A 27,803-nucleotide genomic window follows, 5' to 3' on the forward strand; every position below is an offset into this window, starting at 1 on the left:
TTAAGTAGCCCTGTAATTGGAAATTGCTCCTTCCTCCTAGAAGGCCTGTTAATGATAACATTGCAGTATCAATGCCATACTGAAAAGGTTAGCTTTGAGTGGTTCTTTCTCTTCTGAGATGAAGCTAAATGAATTTTAGCCATCTATGTGTAGAGTGTCTTTACAACAAAACCAAAATAATATTTTAAAATCATTAATTCTCTTAATAAAGATCTCCTCTTAGATATATATGAGAAGCAATTATTCTTTACTTTGTCTATCCTTTCCAACATTTCCATTATTTCATTACTATTTTAACATTTCTATAAATCCCTCTCTTCCCCCAAAAGTATTCCTATTGAATGCAAAACTGCAGCTATTGTTCCATTCTGTATAAAGCTTTTGTGAATCAGTGGAATTCTCTAAATATAGGCTTATTACTCAATTATCTCCTGTGTTTAACTAGGGAACCCAAGTTTGTTTGTTTTTTAATTACTTCCTTTTTTATTTTTTGCAGCATCATTGCATGGCATTATGGAAAAGTACAGGACAATGATTCCAAAAGTATCACTCAAATGACCTTACTCTTAATAAAAGCGCTCTAAAGTTAATTGAGCCTTTTAATAGAGAGCTCCTTGTATGCCTGATAAAAATTACAGATTATATAATTTGCTAGTTTAAAGGGTACAGTAAAATTTTAGGCCTGAAACCCTCCTGCGAACATGTGACCCTTCCATTTTATGCTTCTCTGCGCCACTTCAAAGTCGCCCTTGAGGTCATAGCCTTTTGATGATATGGAGAGCACTAATGTATGAGAGCAGCTCTTCAAGGTGCCTCCATTTCAAAGGTCTAAGGTATTTGCAGCAAATTGAAGTTTTCAATTAGGAGATACTAAGACCTTTATAAAATAAATACAGGTTTGATTAATATCACAGTTCAAATTGAGTGTTGCTTTATGACCTCTCTAGCACAACACAAGACAAATACTGTTGCCTTGAACCAAGAAAATCTTTTCTCTCCTGCAAACCTCCGACAGTATCAGAACATTATTATCCACACTGTATAATTTAATCAGCTACCTTGTCTAGTCTAAACTAATCACATCTTCATTGGCCAGTAGGATTCATAGTATAGTCAGAGGTCAAGATTTAGCTGATTAGTTCAAGAGTCAGCATGGCTACAATGTCAGACAAGGATTTAGGAAAATCAGGTTCAATCCTAGCTTCTTCTTGCCTCGGTCTCTCAGCCTGTGAGGATGAAATAGGCAGAGAGAGCAATGAATGATGCCTCAAGCACATAATAGAAAAGCTGGGCCATAAATGTCGGGGGGGGGGAATTCAACCCACTGTTACTTTCTCCTCCTCGTTTGCTCCACATTTCTCCAGACCCTAAACCTCTGATTGTTGTTGTTTAGTCGTTTAGTCGTGTCTGACTCTTCGTGACCCCATGGACCAGAGCACGCCAGGCACTCCTGTCTTCCACTGCCTCCCACAGTTTGGCCAAACTCATGCTGGTACCTTCGAGAACACTTATCCAACCATCTCGTCCTCTGTCGTCCCCTTCTCCTTGTGCCCTCCATTTTTCCCAACATCAGGGTCTTTTCCAGGGAGTCTTCTCTTCTCATGAGGTGGCCAAAGTATTGGAGCCTCAGCTTCAGGATCTATCCTTCTAGTGAGCACTCAGGGCTGATTTCCTTCAGAATGGAGAGGTTTGATCTTCTTGCAGTTCATGGGACTCTCAAGAGTCTCCGCCAGCACCATAATTCAAAAGCATCACTTCTTTGGCGATCAGCCTTCTTTATGGTCCATCTCTCACTTCCATACATCACTACTGGGAAAACCATAGCTTTAACTATACGGACCTCTGATTACTTGTCCACTTTTTCTGCCAACCATTGAAAGCTCTTCCTACCCAGTGCCAACTCCAGTTTTTTGGACAAGACTGAATCCTCTTCCCTCAATGGACCTAACTCCCCTTTTGCCACCTTTGCTATTGGATGCTTCTACTCAGCACAGGGACAGTGGCCATCTCATGAGTTGGTGGGAAGGCAAGCAAGAGCTACTGATTCTCGGCTTTGCTCCTCTGGAGCAGAGGAAAATGGGGGCAGGGAAACTATCAGGCAGCAATACTGACAACTAATGGCAGCAAGTGACAGTAGGCATTTCTTGGTGATAGGTTTCCTGTAGGAGCCTGAGTCTTGACAGGTGTTGACCTTATTTCTTTGGGGTCCTTTCTTTTCCCAGCCATGTGTATCTTCAAAACTGCCCTGTCCATGCTTCTCAGTCTACTTCCTATTCTCATTCTTGGCCACATCAACTCTTCACCATTTCCCCTGTCCAACTTTGCAGTACTTAGCCATTCTATGCTCAGCACACCAGCTTCTTTTTCTATCTACTTGGCAAGTCCATTCACTCTCCTGTTCTTCCATGCTTAGAACAGAGGGAGCCCTGTGTATACTTCAAAGCGCCAAAGATTCTAGAGGAAAATGTCTGAAACTGTTTACTTCCATCCAGAGTAGGCAATGCAAATTAAATGCCAAACACATATTATAGGGCTAGACTAGACCAGCTTTTATCAGTTTTCAAGCAATAGCTGGAAACACAGCATTGTTCAGATGAAACAAATTAACCTGACTGGCCAGAACGATATCTGATAAAAGCAACAAGAGAACCAGTGACATTAACTGCAGGGCAATTTCCATAAGCAAAGAAAGCATTATTCCCACTAGACAACACATCTTGACACAGCAGTTGTAAGGCAGAGAAGACAGCGACTTTAAACAAAGGTTGAAGTAAGAATTTAGACTCAAGACCTTTCAGATCCACAGAACGTGGATGCTCAACTTGTGCTCTGTTTTCTAAAGGCCAGAAGTATGTTTTATTGCACCATCCAATGAAAGATAGTCCACCAGTCATTTATCAGTAGCCTGTTACACACATTTTCCAAAACCACCATTCTCTGATTGTGGGTGAACTAATGTTTGTTTCTGTAGCTCAGTGGCAGAGCAGAGGTTCTGTAGGAAAAAGTCCCAGGTTCTGTTCCTAGGTTCTCCAGGATAAATCTGAAAGATCCCTGTCTGAAATCTTGGGCTACTGCTGCTAGACAATGTAGACTAAGCTTCCACATCTGGTACCATCCAGATATTTTGTACCTTCCGTTTCCCAGACAATTGCTGGGCTGATGGGAGTTGTAGTCCAACACTTCTGGAGTGCACCAAGTGACCTGACTTAGCAGAAGGCGGATTCTTAAGTCCCTTACTTTTTAAACTCATCTAGTTAAGCACTGTAAACAAGTGTAGGAAAGAGCTAAATGAAAGGTATTGAGGTAGTATATAATACAGACTTTATGTGTAATAAAATTCTATTTAATTTTTCTTTTAAGCTTATTGAGTGTAACCAGCTAATATGAACAACCTGCTTTAAAAAGCCCATTAAGGGCCATTATCGCACACTAGCTGGAAGGCATATTTCAACCATGGTGCACTTTAAAAGGAATGTCACAATTGTTTAAGGGCAAGGCTTTGGTATCAGAGCTTTTGGTCAGACAAATTTGCCATCTGGCAATGCATAGCGAATTGCTGGTGTGCAGCTGCCTTCTGTCAAAGGGAAGAAATAACTCGAAGGCATGGCAATGAGTGAAACAATATATGGATGTCTATCTTAGACAGGCTTAAAGGGAGAAAAAGTATACCTGCCTCCACATTACAGTGACATAGAGGTTAGAATATAGTGGTTGGACAAGGACTGAAGAGATCGGGTTTCAAATCCACACTCAGCCATGAAGTTAACTGGGTGACCTTGGGCCATATTCTCTTCCCCCCTTTACCTCTGTCTTCCTTCCCCCTACTTCACAGGGTTGTTGTTAGGATAAAATGAGGACTGGAGAACCATGGGACCACCCTGATCTTCTTGTAGAAAGGAGGGGTATGTATAGTGGTACCTCGGCTTAAGAACTTAATTCGTTCTGGAGGTTTGTTCTTAACCTGAAACTGTTCTTAACCTGAAGCACCACTTTAGCTAATGGGGCCTCCTGCTGCCGCTGCGCCACCGGAGCACAATTTCTGTTCTCATCCTGAAGCAAAGTTCTTAACCTGAGGTAATATTTCTAGGTTAGTGGAATCTGTAACCTGAAGCGTCTGTAACCCCAGGTACCACTGTACACAGTCAGTCAGTATTGAAGAAACAAAGATTCAAAATGCAATTCAAATTTGCAAATGCAAATTCGAAACACACAGTCTTAGCCACCTTAGAAATGTACAGTGCCCAGTCCACACTTTGGGTAGGTGCATCATAAGCAATCCTGGTGGCCCTTCATAACTCACTTAGCCTGGAGATAATTTGCACCTCTAAAGAAAGGAAAAGCATTTATCTATGCCCATATACCTCCAAGCAGGCTCGCAGAATGAAAGGGATCCTCAAGCACCTAACGTAGAGAAATGATGGCTCTGCCACATTAGACCAATGGTGTTGTCATTTGAGTTGGAAGCATGATAAACAATAGATGCTCTGTGACGGCCAGGGATCTGTAAATTGTGCCTCAAAAGGTCTAAACTAGGGGTCAGACTTTTTTTTCAGCAGGGGGCCGGTCCACTTTCCCTCAGACCTCACTGTCCCTCAGACTATATTTTGAAAAAAATGTATTTGAACAAATTCCTATGCCCCACAAATAATCCAGAGATGCATTTTAAATAAAAGGACACATTCTACTCATGTAAAAACACACTGATTCCCGGACCATCTATGGGCTGGATTTAGAAGGCAATTGGGCCAGATCCAGCCTTAGTTTGCCTGCCCATGGTCTAAACATTGTCAGAAAAGAAATACATATACATATATGGCTGGTCTATGACCCCCTTGGCAGCATTACAGTGGCTGCATGCATACAACATTTTATTATTGAATCAAGGGCGACTGGTTGCTTGTTTTTTCAGCATAGTCCACAAACCATCTAGAGCTATTCCATATTTTTTTGTCCCTGTAAAGCTCTTTTTGAGAAACTGGTTTCATTGCAAAAAAAACCAAAAGCTCATTGCAGATTGATTCTGCAATACCCCACAGTATGTCCATTTGAAAAAGATGAACATGGATGCAGGCATTTCTGGTGATGTGGAGTCTATTTGCACCTGCCCAATGACATTGTGAGTAAACATACACCAAGCCTACAATCATTTCTTGGTACAGAAAGTATTGATCTGATGTGTAGAGATCTTGCCTGTTCTAATTGATTCAAGAGGGTTCTGGAAGCTTCTTTTTGTGTGATACAAACTGGTGCAAGCAGAAAGTTCATGATGTTTGGGTTACTCCTTCAGAGAAGCTGAGTACAGCTGGCTTAAACTGGTTCTGTTATCTCTTTCTGGCAAGGTCATGCTGACTATAATAATAAGGCCAGAAGGAAACTGGGCTTCACTCTTTTCTTTCTTTCTTTCTTTCTTTCTTTCTTTCTTTCTTTCTTTCTTTCTTTCTTTCTTTCTGGTGTGGTGTTCTGTATATAGTATGCTTAGTGTTACGGTTTTATGATAAGTTATTGTAAAGTTTAAGTTAAGTCTGCTGCAACTGGATTTCTTATGGACAGTGCCAATCCTGAATGTATTGGACTTGTGACCATTACGCTCATTTGCCTTCAGTAGCAGTAGCAAACTCTGCCGCATGAAATATTAATTGCCTCTAGTCTATTTTGGGGGGAATCCGGCAACGTGTTTAAGTTTTTACTTTGCTAATTGTGGTTTTTATGTGGATCTTTTCTGTGAGTGGTATATATAGAGTGGTATATAAATTCAAATAACAACAACCACTACTACTACCAGTACTACTATATGTTGGAATCTGCTCTGGGTCAATATGAGTAGAATTCATGGCAGTGAACACTATTGGAAACAGTAGGGCTTACTTTCCAGTAAACATGCCTGGGCATTTACAGTGCAATAAGCCATTTACAGTGAAGTCCTAGATATTTTTTCCTGGAAGTAAGTTTCACGTTCTGTAACATAAGAAGAGTCTGCCAGATCAGGCCCGTGGCACAACTAGTCCATCATCCTGCTCACATAGTGGTCAACTGGCAGATGAAACAGATGAAAGCAGATGTAGGTGGTTGTAACAAGGGGCGAACGAAGGTGTCGTGACACCCGGGGCAGGGCCTTGCTACGTAGGGCGCATGCACCGTATGTAGCGACGCCACACATACGCTGTACATAGCGGTTTGCCACCGGTGCCAAGATCCTCTGCTCATGGCTGCAGTTGCGAACGGAGGATTCTCTATATGTGGCTGTGGCACCGCGATGGCTGCTCATGCCACCACAGTGCGTTGAGCCCCCGCAGGGTGCCTTCTTGTTACCCGCCCCCCCAGACATGGCACCCAGGTAAACTGCCTTCCCCACCCCACCCCCTGTTGCGATGCCACTGGGTGTGCATTCATACCTGCTCACATCCACCTTTGTGGATGGCAGGATCTATAACCAATCTATATTGAAAGCAGCATTTTGATGTTGAGCGCAAATGATTCTGGATTGAGGGGGGAAACTACAGGTGGGTTAGGGTGTATACCACCAAGGTTATTAAAAACACAGGTTGCTAGGCCAAGCCACTAGTTCCTACTGCATGGTGACTGAGTGGGGAGAAAAAAATCCTGTCCGTGTCTTTAAGTACCGGGAGGTAGTGATGGACACTGGTATACCTCATTCAGCACTGTGCAAGTGAGAGCAGTCCCTAGCACAGAATGCCACTTGCGCACACTGCAACACTTTGTAGAGCTCAAAAGTATGGGTTGGAGTTTGCCTTCCCACTCAATCATACAAGCAATCCCCGCTGATTTTTCTGAGTTGAGCTGCCTCACTGGCACCTCGCACTGGCCTGAATCCAGATAACCACATGGTTAGTTCCTTATTCCAAGGAGATTTGGGGGATTTCAAACCAATACCTCATTGGAAGAGTTGCACAAGCAGGTTGTAATATGACAAGAGGTTCTGCCATTCAATTTTTCATTTTTTAAATCAAAAAACACTCGTCGTTGAGCCTGTCCAAGCCTTTGGGCATACAGAAAGCAAATCTTTGGACTCAGGCTCTGCATATAAAGTCTATGCGTTTTGGCTTTGCTGAGAGATGCCCCATTGCCTTCAGCATTGAGAAATATTCTTCATGTTCCAGCTTTGTCAAGATATACAATTAAAAGTGATATATGTAGGAAGGCACAGTATCGGAAGGGGGAAACCCCAAAGAAACAAAGACTCTTCCTTCTCAAACATGAATGTTTAAAATGCTGCATAGGAAAGTTGGGTGCTAGCAAAGGAATAATCCTGTTCATACCCAAGCAAATGACAAAACACTGCAGCTTCAATGCTAAGCTTTGGAGGAGTTAATCCAGCAAAGCAAGCAAGCTTATTTTTCATTTACGCAGCACCATCAATGTGCATGGTGCTTGGATTTAAGCATCGTAATCCCTCTGCAGTGAAGCCTGAATCCACTGAAGCCTTCCTGATATTTTATTTTCAGATGTAGTGTTTACGTGGCAAAGGAATTTTTAATGTCTAAAATGTACACAAATGCTTGTTTGATAGGTAGGCAGATGGTGGCCACTGAATGCAGAGTGTAAAATATTGATTACTATTTTTTTATGTTAAATGTCAGAGAAAATGGAATCCAGTTTCTGAAATTCTAAATAGAGGAAAGCTGTGGTGCCCTTCATCAAAGAATAGCTATAATTGAATGTAACAATACAGTTCCCTCCTCTCATGCTAAGATTCACTTGAAAACAACAAGAACAAGAGCGCCTAAAGTTCTCAACCCACTTAAAAACCTTTCTGGAAGACAAACACTATAAATGTAAATGAGTTACTTATAGATTCTCATAATTCTTTATAAATAAATGACATGTAAATAACATTGTGCTGTGTCAGAGACACTTTTATAGAAATGGATTTATGTCAAAGTATAACCATGGGGATCTGGTACCGTCACTCTTTGCAAACATGGTGTCTAAACCTCATCACATTTAAGTGTGGCACATCACCCTTATGAGGAAATTGACAGATCAAGTTAGGCTATGGGATTGTTTCAGGTGCATGTGCCTAGGTTTGATTATTGACTATCCATGCCTTTCTACAAGCAAGGCTAAGTTAGCGCTCTCTACATGTGACAGGATTCCAATTCCCATCATGGACAATGGTCAGGGATGATGGGAGTGTTAAGGATAATGGTTTAATTCACACATAAATGGGGGGGGGATGTATATGTATTAATGAAGGTTTAAAATTGAAAATGGCTAAATGTGTGCTGCAAACACTGGGTTTTTGCCCCCATGAGAGTTTTCCAATGGACTCTGAGCTTCTTGCAGAGTTAATGATTAACTAACTAAAGCATGTCCTCTCTAAAATAGGGCACATGTTGCGGTCAGACCTGGAAACTAACCTCTTGGTTGTGGGTGGGTATATTGGACAGCCACAATGCCCGATTGGTAGGTCCCTCGTTGCTGGGTTTAATCTGGCCAATGGGTGCAGTCTAAATGGATCGAGGGACCTATTTATGCCCATGCACGTGACCCAGAGCTTCCTCTTTCAGCTCGTGCATCGGAACACCCGCCCACCTCTCTCTATATTTAGGGCATTTTGTTACAGACCTTGCTATGCCATTGTGTGTCATCTGTTGTTGGGACAGGGGCACGGCAGGAATTTCCCCCACTTGGCTGATTGGCTGGTGCCATTTGGGTTTCGCCTGCCGTGTAGCAAATTGTCACAACTTGTAAGGTTGCGGATAGGCACGGGTTCAGGTGATAGGGATGGGAGAACACTCTCACCATCCCTATGTGAAGAGTATTCCTTTAAAGAATCCAGGGACTCAACTTGGTTTGGTCAACCCCCGAGAGGGGGTTGTGCCTGTGCCTGAGTCCAGGGGAGCATCTGGGGAGTGGACATAGTCCGTTCCCAGGCTTTCTACCTACCTCAGGTGTTCACACTTGGCTGGCCTATGATAGAGCTTTGGGTCAGCGCTGTCTGCAAGGGTGCAAGGAGCTAGCCTAACCAGAGCCTACACAACCACTCACTTTCTGTAATCAATAAAGTTGTGGCCTAAATTCTGCCAAAAACCAAAACTAAAATTTGAGTCAAATGTGTGTTTATTTACGGGGGAGGTTCTGGGTCTGAACACGCAACTGTTGTTTTCAGATAGCTAAAGTTGTAAACCTGGAATCATGTGAGAAGTATTGGGTTGCAGTCTGCATTTCAAAAGGAGTTGCCTTTGTGTCTTTGCCTCCCAAACTGAATGGAGTATAGATGTAAAATGGAGTTGTCTCTCTGAACCCCACAGAGAGAACAATGCATGCAAATGGCTTTCCTGGAGGAACAGCAAACAGCCTGGAGGCTGGAAAGCAGGTTGCTGTGTGTTTGTGTGTGTGTGTGTGTGTGTGTGTGTGTGTGTGTGTGTGTGTGAGAGAGAGAGAGAGAGAGAGAGAGAGAGAGAGACCTTTGCTTATAGGTCTGGTTGGATTATTTCATATTTTGTAAGATGCTGAGCCTGTGCTGGACAGCACAAGGTATTGCATACACACACACACACACACACACACACACTTCTGTTTTAAAAAAAGCTCTGCCAGTAAAATTTGAATAATATTTCCATGGGCATGGACAATGTTTCATTTCCAAAGGAGTCAGTTCTTAATGCTTCCAGTCGCTTCAAACTGCACAATATTCAATATCTGCAACAGGGAGGTGGAGTCCAACAATGTCTGGGCAGCATCACATTGGGGATCACTGTAGTAAAGCATGGACAGGTGAATTTTAAAGATTGGTTTTTAAATTTTTCATTAGCCCTTAATTCATGGGAGGTGTCGGACTAATTGAGCCCTTTGATTAAGGCTATCTATAACTAGCCATTCTTCTGACTAACTCCTTTCCTTTTACTCACTGGTTAACTTGAAGTCTGATTCATTCAGTACTGGCTGACTAGTTCTTTGGAAGTAGGTGGCTACTTCACAGGACTTCATCTCTCTGTGAGACTGGTGCCCACGGCTAATGCTTAGCTTGCCATATTCAAGTGCCATGACCGCTTGCCAATGCTTCGAGGAAACACTTTGCAGTGGAGGGGACCATCAAAAACAGATTGCATCCTTGTCTTTTCATCTGCCTCTTTGTCTGTTTCCAGAGAAGCAAAGTGATGTGCTGACCCAGAATGCTGAGCTCAAGGCTTGATCCATTCAATGTATTCAGACAGAATGCATTTTGTTGAGAATGTAGCATTTATATATTTAAAAAAAAATTGCTTGTGTTGTGAAAATGTGAGGGGACTTTGCAAGCATTTGTCACTCTGGTGTGTAAACAAAACAAAACAAAACAAAAAGTTTAAATTACTCCTGGATGGTTAAGTCCAGTCAAAGGTGACTATGGCGTGCAGCACTCATCTCACTTTCAGGCCGAGGGAGCTAGGTCTAGTGGCCAGCATGACTAGACCACTTCTGGCACAACGGAACACCGTGGCGGAAACCAGAGCACACAGAAACACTGTTTACCTTCCCGTCACAGCAGAACCTATTTATCTACTTGCACTGGTATGCTTTCGAACTGCTAGGTTGGCAGGAGCTGGGACAGAGCAACGGAACCTCACCCCATCGTGGGGATTTGAACTGCTGACCTACTGATTGGCAAGCCCAAGAGGCTCAGTGGTTTAGACCAAAGCGCCACCCGTGTGCCTTTTCTACTCTGTTGTGTATACACACTGATGCACATAATAAATAAAAAAGGAGAGACGACATGGCAGACCCTTGCCTTAAAAGCTCACGTGGAAAAACACTGCCCAAGATGGTGCGTTCTCTGCAAACTGAATTCTGCTTCAAGAAAGGTGGAACTCAATTACCAAGCTTGCAACTTGGTGCTGAGGAAGCTCAGTGGATGGTGAAGGTGGCCAAGAGTGCTTCATTTGGCTGGTATCCCAGTTGCAGATGCCTGTGGGAAAACAGCAAGTAGGGCCAGAGCACACTCTCCCTTCCTGTAGTTTCCAGCAACTGATATTCAGAAGCATACTGCCTCTAGTGGCTAGTAGTCACTGACTGTCTTATCCATGAATTTGTCAAATCCTCTTTGAAAGCCATTTGAGTTGGTCGCCATCTCTGCCTCCTGTGGGAGTAAGTTTTATAGTTTACCCATGTGATGCATGGAGAAGTACCTGTTGTGAATCTTTCAACATTCAGTTCCGTTGAAGGCATGGTGGGATAGAATATGGAAGGTTATTGTTTTGGTTGGAATCAAATTTATCCCCCAGATCTGCTTGTGAGTAAAAAAAATACCATCCTAAAACTAACTGGGTCAGTTTCTTAGTTTCAGAATCTCTGTACTGGGGTTAAAAAAAGTCACACATGATTTTTCAAGAAAACCGATCCATGGAAACAGACAAAAGGGCTCTTATGACACAACACACATTTTGTGTTGGGACATTCTATTACCCCAAGATACATTAGACTTGGATTCTGTGTCCAGTTTTTTATTTCTCCTGGATGAGAAGGGATAATATTTTAGTGCAGAATTCCAACCATCTCCTTAACTACAGCAAGCTTCAAAGAAGATTGGAGGAAAATGCTATTGCTATTGGGATACAAGAATTGTCACAAAGCAAACTCAATTTCTCTTATGTATTCTGCAGCAGCATCTTACATGTAGCTGTAAACATTGGCATTAGTCTCAGTTTACTTGTAGTGATATGATAAAAAGAAGACTGCAAAAAGGAGAAAAAAAGGAAAAAATATCAATTAATATATAGAAATTCAGAAACTGTAGTAGTACATTTATGGAAACGGAGTATTTTAAACTGTCACTTGATGTCATGTTAATGTTGAATCTTCAGTGCAATTAGATTTCAAAATGCTGTACATGTTAGTTATTTACATGAGTCTGCTACTAAATGAAGTTCTTCTCTGCACAGAATGCTAAATATATGTTATGAGTATTCTGGGAAGTTACACCTTATTTTTTTCATTTTTTTCTTTTAGTGCCAAAACCTGGGAGTTACACTTTATTCTGAGAATATGCTTTTGGCAGGACAAACACATGGCAATACAAAGCAGATGCATGGCTAAATATTTGGGCATTTACCCAGAATACATGCTGACCTTTGAATCTAGGGCACTTTGCTGCACAATAATATGTAGTATATAAGTGGCAATTACAGTCTCACATTTGCTCACACGCACAAAGAAGCAACAAATTCCAAGGCTTCCTAGTCCCTTGAAAAGCTGCAAACACAAGTTCAGCTCCACATCCAATTATATTTCCCCTATCACAGGAAAATCTCCCAATTAAAATGGAAAAGGTCAGGGTAGCTGGCCATATCTGATTAACTGGTTAAACTGGTGGATAGAACGAAGCCAAAGGTGTGATTCAACAATTGTGTGTAGACATGGAAATGAAGAGATGAGACACATTCTTGGATTTTAAACGGGCCACTTTTTATGCGTGTTAAAAGAATATGAAATTTATATTCAGCTCCAAAACATAGTGTCAATATCTGCATATCGTAGGACGAGGGGATGGAAAATCTGTCTCCTCCATCTTTATCCCCATTATCATGGTAACCACATCCCAGAATAGTCCCCAGTTCTGCTGCTTGGCATAGTCTACACATCAATGAGTCATCAGGCCCAGAGCAAGAGAGTTTTAGTGGAAGAAGCAAATGGACCCCAATGAAGTTTCATCTCTTGAGCCAAGAATCAAGGCTAGGGAAAAGCCATTCACCCCTCAATGGGTTCTCACTCTGCCTCTCAGGGTTCTCACCAACATACCTTACTTGAGGGATGGAGAACATGATCAGATCCAGAGGCTAAAGGCAGCCCTGAAGACCTCTCTATCTGGCCCTTGGCACTGTCCCTAGGATACATCTCCTCCTTAGCCACACACCATCTCCCTGGACCACAATGGCTTGCTGAATGTTCTGGCCTGTTTGGAATGTACCGTTGAACTGTGAGAATGCCTCTTGCTTGCCTAGATAAAGAGTGGGGTTTGAATGTCTGTAAATTTTACATCTGTTTCTCTGCCTGCTTTTAACTCTGCTCCTACCCCCTTTAGAAGGGATGCGGGGGGGGGGGGTGCTGTGGGTTAAACCACAGATCCTAGGGCTTGCTGATCAGAAGGTCGGCGGTTCGAATCCCCGCGACGGGGTGAGCTCCCGTTGCTCGGTCCCTGCTCCTGCCAACCCAGCAGTTTGAAAGCACGTCAAAGTGCAAGTAGATAAATAGGTACCGCTCTGGCGGGAAGATAAACAGCATTTTCGTGCGCTGCTCTGGTTCGCCAGAAGCGGCTTAGTCATGCTGGCCACATGACCCGGAAGCTGTACACTGGCTCCCTCGGCCAATAAAGCGAGATGAGCGCCGCAACCCCAGAGTCGGCCATGACTGGACCTAACGGTCAGGGGTCCCTTTACCTTTTTTACCCCCTTTGGGCCTGTGGCCCCTGGAAGCTCTTTCAGCAGGAAATGTGGCCCTCAGTCTGAAAATGGTTCCTTTCTTTCACGCAGGCAAATACTAGCTTTGACTTAGTGCCTTCTTCCCCTGCCATCTGGCAGATACTTAGAAAAATCCATTGTAGATTCTCTGTGAATGCTGTTCACCCCATTATTGTGTGTGTGTGGGTGGGTGGGGGGGGGGAATTTGCCACACTCCTCCTCCCCTGGAAGAATGGAGAGGTGGTATCTCCCTAGGGAGATTATGGCCCAATGACGAGAGGTGGTTACAGGCTATTTAAACCTGCCCTGCCCCACACTCTTCCCTCTTCTTTCTTTGAGGGAGGCCACCTAAGGATCTATTGACCATTTCTTCCTTATACATCCCCCTCTATTGATCTGAAGGCTTGCCTTCATCATTATTCTTCACCACTGTCTCCCTGTATGAGATGTGAGGAGCAGCAACTATTCATGTTGAAGGGCTGTGAGTAGCACATGGCTCTGTGCATAATCTGTGCTTAGAAAGAACTGCTCACATGTTTCAATATGATGTTTTCAGAGGAAAGTACATTCTGCATGACTATGGCTGGTTAGCCATATTTCTGGCAGCCTTTGAGGCAATGCTTTAAACATATGTATAGGAAATCCTGACAAATACAGCTTTTTTAAAAAAAAACAGCTTGATTACTGAGCTTCTAATACCGCACTTCAGGTTTTCCCGGGGTTCATCTCTTTGTATTTCCATTCTCTCTGATTAAACACGCTTGATTGCTCATGAGCCGATTCAGAACTGCGTCATCTTGCATTTAAAAAAGCTCATGGCAATTAATGGTAGCTTGTGTTCAGAAACCACTTTCATCCAATAAATTCCTCTAGAGGCAAATTACTGCAAAATGGGATCAGAGCCACTACTTAATTTGCAAGAATATTACTCTGATCTCTTACCAGGATCCCCCCCCACCTCCACACACACAACACGATCCCTACACCTGTATCAGCTACATGACAAGAAAAACATTCAGCAAGGCAAAGTGGCTGCTTTTCTGAGATGGAGATGCAAGGATGGGAGCGCACTGACTGAACTCATGCCAGATGTGCAGTTCTGGAAGGCAGGGAAAGTTCTGGGACCCCAGCTTTGGGCCAAACAGGGGTGCCTCCAAACTGCCTGTATTTTGTAGGTGGATTTCAAGTACATACCAGAAATGTAAGTTTGCTCAGTTAAAGTAGATTAAAGCACTTTGTTGCCTGAAGCACAGCAAATACACCTAAAAATAGAGTTGTGTGATTAGGAAATGCACTGAGAAACGTGGGATAAACCAATTATTAATGGGAAGATGTACAAACAACCCACATACAAATCAGGGTGTTCATTGTTGTATAACTGCCCTAATAATAATAATAATAATAATAATAATAATAATAATAATGACTGCACATCATCTAACTTCTGCTTAAGATTTGTGCAATCAAATCAGAACTGTGTTGTTTAGTCGTGTCCGACTCTTCGTGACCCCATGGACCAGAGCACACCAGGCACTCCTGTCTTCCACTGCCTCCCTCAGTTTGGTCAGACTCATGCTGGTAGCTTTGAGAACACTGTCCAGCCATCTTGTCCTCTGTCGTCCCCTTCTCCTTGTGCCCTCCATCGTTCCCAGCATCAGGGTCTTTTCCAGGGAGTCTTCTCTTCTCATGAGGTGGCCAAAGTATTGGAGCCTCAGCTTCAGGATCTGTCCTTCCAGTGAGCACTCAGGGCTGATTTCCTTAAGAATGGGAATCAGAACTAATGCTCAGTAAATGGGCAGTCTGGAGGAATTCTAGATGTGAATGCAATTAACATACACTTTTTTAAAAATGCAAATAACAGCAGTGCGGAGAGACTGAGCAGTATCAGGGGTAAGGAACGAGAGTTTAAGGACCTCTCCCCCTGCCATGGTCAATGGAAGCTTCCTTCCTGGTGTAAACAGCTGCTTTGGAGAATGTGACAAATCACTACAATTGACACTGTGTATATATGGGTGTGGGTGTGACTGGTTCTGCCAGTGCTTTCAGCAGCCAGTGTCAGTGAAATTAAGTAGCACTTTCCCACTCCATTCAAGCCAAAGTTCCACCTGGCACACTTTTCTGAGTGAAGCTGCTATTAAATGTGCAGGCAAAAGGTAGGAGAAAAGAAAATGGTGACACCCCTATTCATTAACCTTCTCTAGGCTAATCCAAAGGTTACATCCTTGGACAACTTCAGCATGTCTCTGAATACCAGCCACACAATAATTAAAGGGGCAGGAATCTTGTCTCCTGGGTACTAAACTAAATCCTTCGAAGACAGAGGTCCTATGGCTAGGTCGGGATAGCATGGGGATGAGGGACCAACTCCCTTCTCTTGCGGGGGCCCAATTAGTGCCATTGCCTTCCGTTAAGAGTTTGGGTGTAATCCTTGACGCCTCCCTTTCCATGGAGGCGCAAGTCACAGCAACAGCCAAGGCGACATTTTTCCACCTTCGCCGCATCAAGCAGTTGGTCCCTTACCTTTCCCGCCCCGACCTGGCCACAGTGATCCATGCGACAGTCATCTCCAGGCTTGACTACTGTAACTCGCTCTACGCGGGGCTGCCCTTGAAGCTGTCCCAGAAACTCCAGCGGGTACAGAATGCTGCAGCGAGGCTCCTCACAGGGTCTCTGCCATGGGAGCATATTCATCCAGTGCTTTTCAAGCTGCACTGGCTCCCGGTGGAGTACAGGGTCAGATTTAAGGTGCTGCTTTTGACCTTTAAAGCCCTTCACGGCCTAGGACCCTCGTACCTACGGGACCGCCTCGCCTGGTATGCCCCACGGAGAGCCTCAAGGTCCATAAATAACAACACCCTAGTGGTCCCAGGCCCTAAGGAAGTTAGATTGGCTTCAACCAGAGCCAGGGCCTTTTCAGCACTGGCCCCAACTTGGTGGAACGCTCTGCCTCATGAGACCAGGGCCCTGCAGGATCTGATCTCTTTCCGCAGGGCCTGTAAGACAGAGTTGTTCCGCCTGGCCTTTGGATTGGAGCCAATTTGATTCCCTCCGCCCCCTTTTTCTTTTTTCTTTTCCTTCTTCTGCAATGAGGCTCCATTTTAATATTTTAATGTTCCATTATTTTAATGTTGTATTTTATTTTTGTTTTTAAGTTCATCACTCATCTTGTTTTTATTATTGCTTGTAAGCCGCTCTGAGCCCGGCCTTGGCTGGGGAGGGCGGGGTATAAATAAAAAATTATTATTATTATTATTATTATTATTATTATTATTATTATTATTATTACTAGGGATTGAGGAGGAATCAGTTTTAAATGGGTTTATACGCTGAATTTTCCTGTTCCAACCCAAGTGAGTTGTGTGTATATCAGAGTGCCTCTTGCATTCAGAACCTGCTTAACTTCAGAGCCAGACATGCACTGTCAGTTTTTCTGTTATAAAGCCGAACCCATCATACACAAAATTATCTGCAAAAACATCACAAAACATATAATACAAATGTATTATAATCAGTCCTTTTTTCTGGGGATTACACAGGGGTACACATACCCCTAAACGTTTTGTTAATCTAAGTTTGGCCTCATTGAGGGGCAGTATTTCAATATGAGTAGGAAAATGAGAGTACCCCTACACATTTTTTAGGGGGGAAACCCACTGATTATAATACATGTACAATACAAATAAAACAGCCTAGGCCCATGTGTTACAGTGGTACCTCAGGTTAAGAACTTAATTCATTCCGGAGGTCTGTTCTTAACCTGAAACTCTTCTTAACCTGAGGTACCCCTTTAACTAATGGGGCCTCCCGCTGCTGCTGCTGCCGCCACGCAATTTCTGTTCTCATCCTGAAGCAAAGTTCTTAACCCAAGGTACTGTTTCTGGGTTAGTGGAGTCTGTAACCTGAAGCGTCTGTAACCCAAGGTACCACTGTACAGTGGTGCCTCGCAAGACGAAATTAATTCGTTCCGCAGGTTTTTTCTTCTTGCGAGTTTTTCGTCTTGCGAAGCACGGTTTCCCATAGGAATGCATTGAAAATCAATCAATGCGTTCCTATGGAGACCGTCTGGGGACAGAGGGGAAGCACCTCTCTGTCCCCTCTTTTGAAGCAAGGGACGGAGAGGAGAAGATCGCTTCTCCCCCTTGCTGCCCCTTAGTTCAAAAGGGGTCCGGGGAGAGAGGGGAAGGCGCTGCGCCTTCCCCTCTGTCCCCGGAGCTTGCGGGGATGGCAACGGGGAGAAGCGATCTTCTCCGCGCCGCCCCTTGCTTCAAAAGAGGTCCAGGGACAGCGGGAAGCGCAGCGCTTCTCCCCGCTGCCCCTTGCTTCAAAAGAGGTCCGGGGACAGCGGGGAAGACGCGCTGCGCTTCCCGCTGTCCCCAGAGCTTGCGGGGCAAGCTTCCTTTTGCGAAGCAAGCCCATAGGGAAATTCGTCTTGCGAAGCAACTCGAAAACGAAAAAACCTTTCGTTTTGCGAGTTTTTCATCTCGCGAGGCGTTCGTCTTGCGGGGCACCACTATACTGTATTTCTGCCACATAAAGTGTTACCGGTATGTACTGAGTTGAATAGGATCCAAAATGCAGCAGTCTGATTGGTTCTAGAACTATAGGATTCAGAATGCAGCAGTCTGATTGGTCCACAGGAGCCACCCAATCCAGCTCCAGGTGGAAGTGAATCCGCAACCTGATTGGCCTACTGGTGTATCCCGGAATTAGCCAATCACGTGGGGCCCATTGTGTAAATAATGTATATAAAGCAGACATTCTGGGGGAACTTCCATTCCTCCTCACCACTATGAGCTGAATAAAGAGCATGAAATCCACTCTCGACTCCGAGTATATTTCATAAAGTTAGCAAACCTGGAGTGTGCATGTGTATACATCAAATAATATGTACAATAATGCATAGGGGGTGTGAGAATTTTTCCTATTGTTAGTTGATGGAGCTATCTGTCTGGTCGATTTCAATAACTAAGGAGACTCTGGCACATAAGCTTGGAAGATGATAGGATGCCACATTGTCGCATAAACCAGTTCTCGTTGAAACCAAGGAGCAAGCTGTGAATGGGGTGTTGCGGATGGCGAATCAGTGCAGATAAGCTTGACGTTGAAATTTTCAGAAAATTCCACCCCTATTGGCTATCCTATTGCTCAAAGTGTGGTGTGTGCATGCATTGAGACTCTGAGCATCCGTCAGTTCAGAGTACATGGCTGGTGGGTGGGGAGGCAGGAATGATTCAGGGAAAATATATAAAGCTGGGATGGTTACTCTACCCTTCCTGTTGTGCAGTTATTCCTTATTTATTGAAATGTTCCAACATAAATCCCGTTTATTTGTCCTGACAATGGTCATTATGTACCATGTTGTTATGTATGGGGGCCAAGTGGCAATGAGGATAATGCCATCATTCTAAGCAGTTTTTGTCCAGAGGTCTTAATTCCTCTCGGTGCTGGGGGAAGCAGCCATCAATTTACATTGATGCATTGCATGGGGAGAGAGGCATGAATGCCACTGATCCCAGCCTGATATAGTAGCTCAAGTGTTTACTGTAAAAGATTACATCACTGGAAGAGATAATAATTTCAAATGCTTAATGAAAAAAATCAATATTTTGCTGAAACAACCTGAACAAGCAGAATATAGTATACAGTTCCTACAAGTGAAGAAGAGACAGCCTGATTTGGAAGAGATGTTTGGCATGTCGTTTCCCATTCTTAAAGAGAGATTTAGTTGGCCAATTTCCTTAATGGCATCTAGATATAAAAAGTTTGCCACTAGTAACGTACTTAAGGTAATGGTCATTGCACCATTAATTGGCCACGACCAAGAAAGACAAGAGGAACTCTCTCTAGCATTGCCAATTGAAAAGCCTTAATTTAGCTCCTTCATTGTAAGGAAGATCCATAATCTACAGTGGATAAATAATGAGGATCCAATTGTCGTATATACCCAGGAAAACCGTTTTTCTGGGAGATACAATTGCAGACCCTCCAAGTGTCCCTATATTCCAGGGACAGTCCTGGATTAACAGAAGCAGTCCTGGTTTCTGATTTGATCCCAGAATGTCACACTTTTTCTTAGGAGGTCCCTATTTTCATCGGAGAAATGTTGGATGGTATAGAGTTATGTGACCCCCCCAAGTCAAGGAGATACAAACTTTAGAAGACATTTGAAGCCAAGGAGATACAAACTTTATAATAATAATAATAATAATATATTTATTGTCATTGCCCCCTCTCGGGGACAACGAAATTACTTGGCTGCTCCATCCACCCAGGTAGGGCACTCCACACAAAATCAAAACAACTATAAAAACACTAATTAAAACAATACAGTATGATACAGCAAGGAAGATTAGATGACTTTCAAAGTCCAGGCTTCCCATTCAGGGCCGAGATCGCTCTGGAGAAGAAGCTGTTCTTAAGACGGCTCGTTCTTGTCTTCATCGTCCTGTATCTCCGTCCCGACGGCAGGAGCTCGAAGAGACAGTGACCAGGATGCGATGGATCTTTTACTATGTCCAGTGCCTTCCTATGGCACCTTGTGGCATAAATCTGCTCTAAGGTGGAGAGTGGGCAGCCAACAATGCTCTCTGCTGTCTTAACAACTCTGCACAACCCCAACCTGTCCTGTGTAGTACAGCTTCCGTACCACACACATAAGCCATAAGTGAGCACGCTCTCAATGGCACAGTGATAGAAGGCAAGCAGCAGTTTCTGCGGAAGATGTTTTTTCCTTAGAATTCTCAAAAAGTACAGTCTCTGCTGCGCCTTCTTCACAAGCCCCCTTGTGTTGACACTCCAGGACAGATCCTCTTGTAATTCAATGCCCAAAAATCTGAACGTTGTTACCCTCTCCACACAGACCCCATCAATCAAAAGTGGCTGGACATTGCTCTTCTGTCTCCTGAAGTCCACCACAAGCTCCTTTGTCTTCCTTGTATTTATGAGCAAGTTGTTAGCTCTGCACCACTCTGTCAGCCGCTCCACCTCATCTCTATAGTCCGTTTCACCCTCCCTTTCAGAGATGAGCCCAATCACGGTTGTGTCATCTGCAAATTTGACAACCCTATTACTAGGGTGAGCAGCGACACAATCGTACATGTAGAGAATATAAAAGAGCGGACTGAGTACGCATCCCTGTGGTGTTCCTGTGTTAGTCTTAAGCATACTAGAGGTATAAGGGCCCAACCGAACCCTCTGGGGGCGGTCTGACAAAAAGTCCAATATCCACCCACAAAGTGATAACGGAAGCCCCAGATCTTCCAGTTTAGACATCAGACGTTGTGGTAGAATGGTATTAAATGCCGAGCTGAAATCTTAAAAAAGCAGTCTGGCATAACCCCCCCGCTGCTCCAAATGTGCAAGAACGGCATGGAGGGCAATCGCCACAGCGTCCTCTGTCGATCTTTTCGTTTTATAAGCAAATTGGAATGTGTCCAGTCCCTCTGGTAGGCAGGCAATGACATAATTTCGTACCAGCTTTTCAAAGCACTTCATGATTATAGGTGTGAGTGCTACTGGACGAAAGTCATTCAGATCTTCCGGGTTAGATTTTTTTGCTATTGGAACGATAGTAGAGGACTTTAGGCAGGATGGAACAATAGCCTGGGCTAGGGATCGATTTAAGATCCCAGTGAAAACTCCTGCTAGTTGATCTGCACAGTCTCTCAATACTCTTCCAGCTACCCCATCTGGCCCTGTGGCCTTCCTTGGGTTGATTCCCTTCAACACCTTCCTCATCTCTTCTTTTTCCACAGAGACTACTACATTCCTTTGTAATGATGATGGTGATGGTGGTGAAGACATTAGAAGACATTTGAAGCCAGCCCTGAATAGGGAAGATTTTTAATGTTTCATGTTTTATTATGTTTTATTTGTATGTTAGAAGCTGCCCAGCATGGCTGGGGCAACCCAGTCAGATGGGGTATAAATAAAACTAATAATGATAACTACTACTACTACTACTACTACTACTACTACTACTACTACTAATAATAATAATAATAATTTATTGTTAAGGTTGTTATTATTATTGAATAGGATGTCCCTATTTTCATCAGAGACATGTTGGAGGGTATCTGATTGTCTTTAATTAGTAGGATGGTCTATTTTTTATAGGCAACACCAACATTCCTGTTTATCTTACTTTTTTTACTATATGGTCTTGTTATAAATCTACTGTTAATAAGAATGCTTTATAAAAAGGTTTTTCTTTAGAATGATTTGATTTGTTTAGAAAGTAACCAGCCAAAGCTAATGGGCAAAATCAATCAATATTGGTTCGTTTGTTTAATATATTTATATGCTATCCTTTAGCTAAGTTATTATTACTGTTTCCTTTATGAGTCTCTTCCCTTGATGCATTCCAAAGTGTTTTGCAATATAATAAGGTAAATTGAACTGGGCAGCTTACAGCCACGGCAAAATTTAAAATGCATACAATAAATAAATAAAGAATATAAAGGGCAAATTTTAAAGGGAATTTGTTAAAAGGTCTGGGAAAACAAGAAGTTCTTCATCTGATGCTGAAGATGAGGTCAGGTGAGCTTCTGTGTTGACAGCATGCCATAGCTGAGATGCCACCACCCAAAAATCCTTGCTGCACCTAAACCACCAAGAGCACCCAGAGAAGGGCTTCAGTAAGTTATCTTCAGGACAAGCACGTGTACATGGGGACAGGTCGTCCTTTAGGTCCTGTGGTCCCAAGCACTGAAGGAACCAGCAATTTGAATTGGGCCCAGAAATGGACTTGGGCTCAGTGAACTTGGCAACGCACCAGTGTGTTATACTCCATATATGAAGTTGTCATCTATCAAGTCAGACCATTGGCTATGCTACAACTTACCCAGTATTGTTTACTGGAATTAGTACACTGGGTGGACTGGAAGCACTGCACTAGGTTCCCAGCAGGTGGTTTGGTATTGCTCATCAGAGAGGCAAGGCAGTGGAGAAGCTGGTGTGGTGCAAACACCCTGGCAGAAGTACTAGACTGGATCACTGCAGTTACCTTTCCCATCACTGACCCTCTCCTTCTCCTGTTGGACCCTGGGGTGACCCTGCAGCCCCCAAACTCCAAGCATCCTCAGGTATGCACAGCTCTGGAAAAGCATTTCCCTTCTTCTCCAGTGTGCTTCAGTGACATATATTAAATGATAGGTAAAGGTAAAGGGACCCCTGACCATCTGGTCCAGTCATGACCGACTCTGGGGTTGTGGTGCTCATCTCGCTTTATTGGCCGAGGGAGCCGGCATACAGCTTCTGGGTCATGTGGCCAGCATGACTAAGCCACTTCTGGCGAAGCAGAGCAGCACACAAAAACACCGTTTACCTTCCCGCCAGAGCAGTACCTATTTATCTACTTGCACTTTGGTGTGCTTTCGAACTGCTAGGTTGGCAGGAGCAGGGACTGAGCAACGGGAGCTCACCCCGTCACGGGGATTCGAACCGCTGACCTTCTGATCGGCAAGTCCTAGGCTCTGTGGTTTAACCCACAGCGCTACCCGCATCCTTATATTAAATGATATATGCACACTAATCTTCTAGCATAACACAGCAAGAAGTGTGAGACATCATAGAGCTAATCTACATATTTATTTACACACTGTGTATGGACAATCATGGCGCCTTCTCTCTCCAGCTCCGAGAGGGAAACAGGCAGAAGTAAGAGCAAAAATATGAGTATGTACAAAGAGTATGTACAAATAGTACATACAATGGAAGAGATAAGACTGTCTTCTGTTCCCTCACTCTTCCCAGACAGGCATGTGATTTACACCAATCTCATCTGTAGCATCGGAGGCATGAAATACTAACATCTCCCTCCCACTAAAAAAAATCATAACCCAACTGGCAGTGGTTCTCCTACTGCAAAACGGCAGTGGTGAGCTGTTTTGCCTGTTCTCAAGAGATGTGGAAACTGTGGCCCTTTAGCAGTTTTGTTGGACTACAGATCCCAACATCCCTGGCCATCAGCTATACTGGTTATGGCTGATGGGACTTGAAGTCCAGCAATCTTTAGAAGGCCATTTGTGGCCTACTCTGAATAGCAGCAGCTATAGCAGTGCACGATCCTGCCTAACCCAACTACCCGAGATCCTTTTAACTGTAGGTGCTGGAAACTGAACCGGGGGGCCTTAATACATGCAAGGCTTGAGGCTCTTTTAGTGTTGTAGAATGAAACTGTTACTCACTGTTGCTTTTGCCCAAGTGGGGCCAAGGATTCTAATAATGAAAGCACCATAAGGAGAAATCATTCATATTGTAGTCATGGCACATGTGGCTATTAAGATCCTGCTACGAGTCTTTGTGTTGCAGGATCTGAGACGGGCTGAGAGAGAGATATCAAAGACAGGAGGAAGAGATGAACAGCTTATCACAGGGAGAGAGAAAAAATGTTGTTGGAGTCACTGTTGACTTTAATTGTTATTAACGCATTTCTAATTAGGACTGAGCAAAAATTCATTCCTGAAATTGTTCACTATGCTAATGATGAGTAGGAAAATGGATGGGGCACGCCACCAAATATCTTTCAGAGGGGATGGATGTAAAATTCTCCAACAGACTGGGGACTGGGAAATACAGTGGTACCTGGGGTTAAGTACTTAATTCGTTCCATAGGTCTGTTCTTAACCTGAAACTGTTCTTAACCTGAAGCACTACTTTAGCTAATGGGGCCTCCTGCTGCTGTCGTGCCGCCGGAGCCTGATTTCTGTTCTCACCCTGAAGCAAAGTTCTTAACCTGAGGTAATATTTCTGGGTTAGCGGAGTCTGTAACCTGAAGCTTATGAAACCTGAAGCGTATGTAACCCGAGGTACCACTGTATCAGAAAATGCCTCAGAAAACACTGGGAAATTTCAATTCCATTAATATTGAGTGGAATGGTACAACTGTGTTAGTCAGTACTTGGATGAAAGGTTGTAACTTAGTGGTAGAACATCTGCTTTGCATGCAGAAGGTGCCAGATTCAATCTCTGCCACTTCCAGGTAGGGCTGGGGATGTTCTCTACCTGAAACTGTGGAGAGCTACTGCTAGTCAGTGTATACGTTAGGGAAGTAGATGGACCAATGGGTGTCTGAATTGGTAAATGGCAGCTTCCTATGTACTGGTGAATTGATTAAGTGACGAAGACAGAATGGAATAGGGCATCAAGCCCTTCCTTCAACAATATTAAGAATGATCTTAATTATGGGTAGGCAAACTAAGGCCCAGGGGCTGGATCCGGCTCAATCGCCTTCTAAATCCGGCCTGCGGATGGTCCAGGAACCAGCATGTTTTTACATGAATAGAATGCGTCCTTTTATTTAAAATGAATCTCTGGGTTATTTGTGGGCCCTGCCTGGTGTTTCTACATGAGTAGAATGTGTGCTTTTATTTAAAATGCATCTCTCGGTTATTTGTGGGGGAAAGGAATTCGTTCATTTCCCCTCTCCCAAAATATAGTCCAGCCCCCCACTAGGTCTGAGGGACAGCAGACCGGCCCCCTGCTGAAAAAGTTTGCTGACCCCTGATCTTAAGCAACATGTAAAAACAGGATTTACCACTGCTCCCCAAATTCCTCACCTGGTTATGTATTTATTATTTTTATATCCCGCCCTTCCTTCCAATGGCAAATGCAAAAATTTAAACCAGTTACAACATCTAAAAACAATTCCAATGCAGAGGCATATTGAAAACGATCCCATTTTAAAAGACTTGTTGTGAAAGAAAGGTATTCATCAGGTCAACAGAGACGATGCCTGTCTAATATTTAAGGGGTGGGGGGTCTCAAAGGGAGATGCTATAATACTAAAGGCCCCATTATTGTATGGAATGGACAGATCTGCAGATACGTTGGGGATTTTGCTGAATATTTCCAGGGTGCGTGGGCACTAAAATTCTCTAATAATAATAATAATAATTTATTTCTACCCTACCCATCTGGCTGGGTTTCCCCAGCCACTCTGGGTAGCTTCCAACAAAAGTTTAAAAATACATTAAAACATCAGTCATTAAAAACTTCCAAACATTAGGTGGGGAGAAAAATCCAGATTCTCTAGAAAATCTGTCCCAGCCCAAGTTCTAATATGGTCTTTACTGTATCCTCACACAAACTCTGTGAGATAGGTCACTTTTATATCAGTTTTACATCTGTCCTTGGCATGCCTCTGGGTTTTTATGCTCTGGCACATAGCGATAGTGCCATTGTGAGGAGGTGGTGACTTGTCAATCTGACCAGGATTCAAATAATAAAGTTCCTATCAGGACTCTGTGGCCAAACCGCATCTACCAGGCAGTTGTCCAGGACTGAAAGTGTATACTCCTGTTGATAAAGTAAGGGCATGGATTACTGCAGAGCGATATACTGCAAATGAGAAAAGGGTGAGCTCTCAAGCAGTGTGGGATAATCTGTTTCGTACTGGGTTCCAGGAAGTTGACATTGCTTCCCATTGTTTGATGCTTGTAACTGTCATAGCTGTTCTGCACCTGGATGCCTTTTTGCAATCCTTCTAAATATCTGATCTCTTCTAGGATCCTGCTTGAATCTTGGCTCCCGCTTCATCCCTTGGCACTGAATTCCAATCAGCTAATTTTCTCCTGTGTTGGCTTGGACCCATTCCAATTGGTTCATTCATCATGTGCTTAACTTTAACCATGTCTTAAGTTAATTTACAAGGATGCCCCCAGAGCTTTGTTAAATGGAAGCCTTTAATTGGTTTCCTTTATGGCACAGCACTCCTTCACCTACAATTGCTTAAAGAGAAAGATGTGTATGTGTGTATGTGACTAAGTTAACCCATGGAAGTCAAGCCATGGAAGGCATGTTCAGCCTCTTAATCCCAGAAGGGCAGCTCTTACACTGTGGCAATGGGAATCATCATCATCATCATCATCATTTTATTTGTATGGGAAAGCACTCTGTACATACTCAGGTTTATCTGAAATGGCCAAAGCTCATTGGTCCTAATTTGACTTTAGTCCACAATTCTTTTTACGCATATTGGCTGATGGGATCCTGATAGCCATTTGCCTCTGCTGATTCTTTTTTACAAGGGAAGCACAGTAGACACGCCAAACAAACTAGAACTTGGGACCACCCAGTGATATTGAATTTTGGAAGATTCAGGACAGACAAAGAAGGTAACTTTTTTACACAACACATAGTTAAACTGTGGAATTGGATCCCACAAGATGGAGTGATAGTCACCAACTTGGATGTATTTTTTTAAAAAGGATTAATCAGATGTATGGAGGACAATGCTATCAATAGCTATTGGTCACAATGTCTATGTTCTATCTCCGCTGTTGAAGGCAATATGCCGATTGCTGAGAATGACAAGTGGGGAGAGTGTTGTTCCATTTAGTTTCTTATAGGCATCTAGTTGGCCACTGTGGGACCAGGATGTTCCACTAGATGGTCCTTTGATCTGATTTGCAGGGCTCTTCTTATGTCCTTGCACCTGAGAACTAATGTATCCTTTCTTGAAGAACGGGTAAATGAGCAATAGCAAGGTCTACCTGCGAAACTTATAGTCCAGGTCTAGCCCTCCCTTGTATCTCTGTGGGTAGATAGCTGTTCATTTACAGGTAGACCTGGCATCCAGACAGTGTATTTCCATCCATCACTGAAGCTCTCCGTTCACACTCTGCAGCCCTTAATTAATTGTTCTGCTGCTGCATTCAACTTCAGAGCCCGCCACCATTTCTTCATTCCCCTAACCCCCTCCCCCAAATGCTATGTTAATAGTAGCCTGCACTTCAGTGCTCTCATATACTGCTCTAATTACCCCTTTGCAAAATTGGGAGAACAACAACAGATAACTTTGCAAGGCTGGCATAACTCATACTCTCTCAGTCTCACTTTAATTTCTTGCTTTATTTGCAATGGTGCTGGTGCTGCCAATTCAGACCCTCCAAGTGTCCCTATTTTCCAGGGACATCCCTGATTTTTAGAAGCCATCCCGGTTTCTGATTAGATCCCAGAATGTCCCACTTTTCCTTAGGATGTCCCTATTTTCATTGGAGGGTATGCCACTTTGTAAATGTTTACCAGCTAAAAATAAATAAATTAAAATCTTTATTATTGGTACTAAATAAGACACCAGCACGTGTAGTGGACCTGTAAAAAGGGACCACAATTTAACAGTCAATATTCAGGGAAATTTGGAGAAAACATTGCTTAATCCCTGGCGCTGCCTTTACTCAGCCTTATCTTGTGAGATAACAGAACCTTCATTTTGAACATCTTATTAGTCAGTTACTGTTGGCAGTTGGGTTAGTAGTAGCAAGGTATTGGAAATTTCTGGAAGGAGCATCAATTGTCAAATGGTATTAAAAAGTATGTCCAACTCCCCAGAGACTGCAATCTACTCCCACTATGAAAAAACTGACAGTGATCTACCCACTTGGATCGACCAAAATTGTTGAGCGTTTT

The sequence above is a fragment of the Podarcis bocagei genome, assembly GCF_964188305.1.
Source record: "Podarcis bocagei genome assembly, chromosome: 10".
NCBI lineage: Eukaryota > Metazoa > Chordata > Lepidosauria > Squamata > Lacertidae > Podarcis > Podarcis bocagei.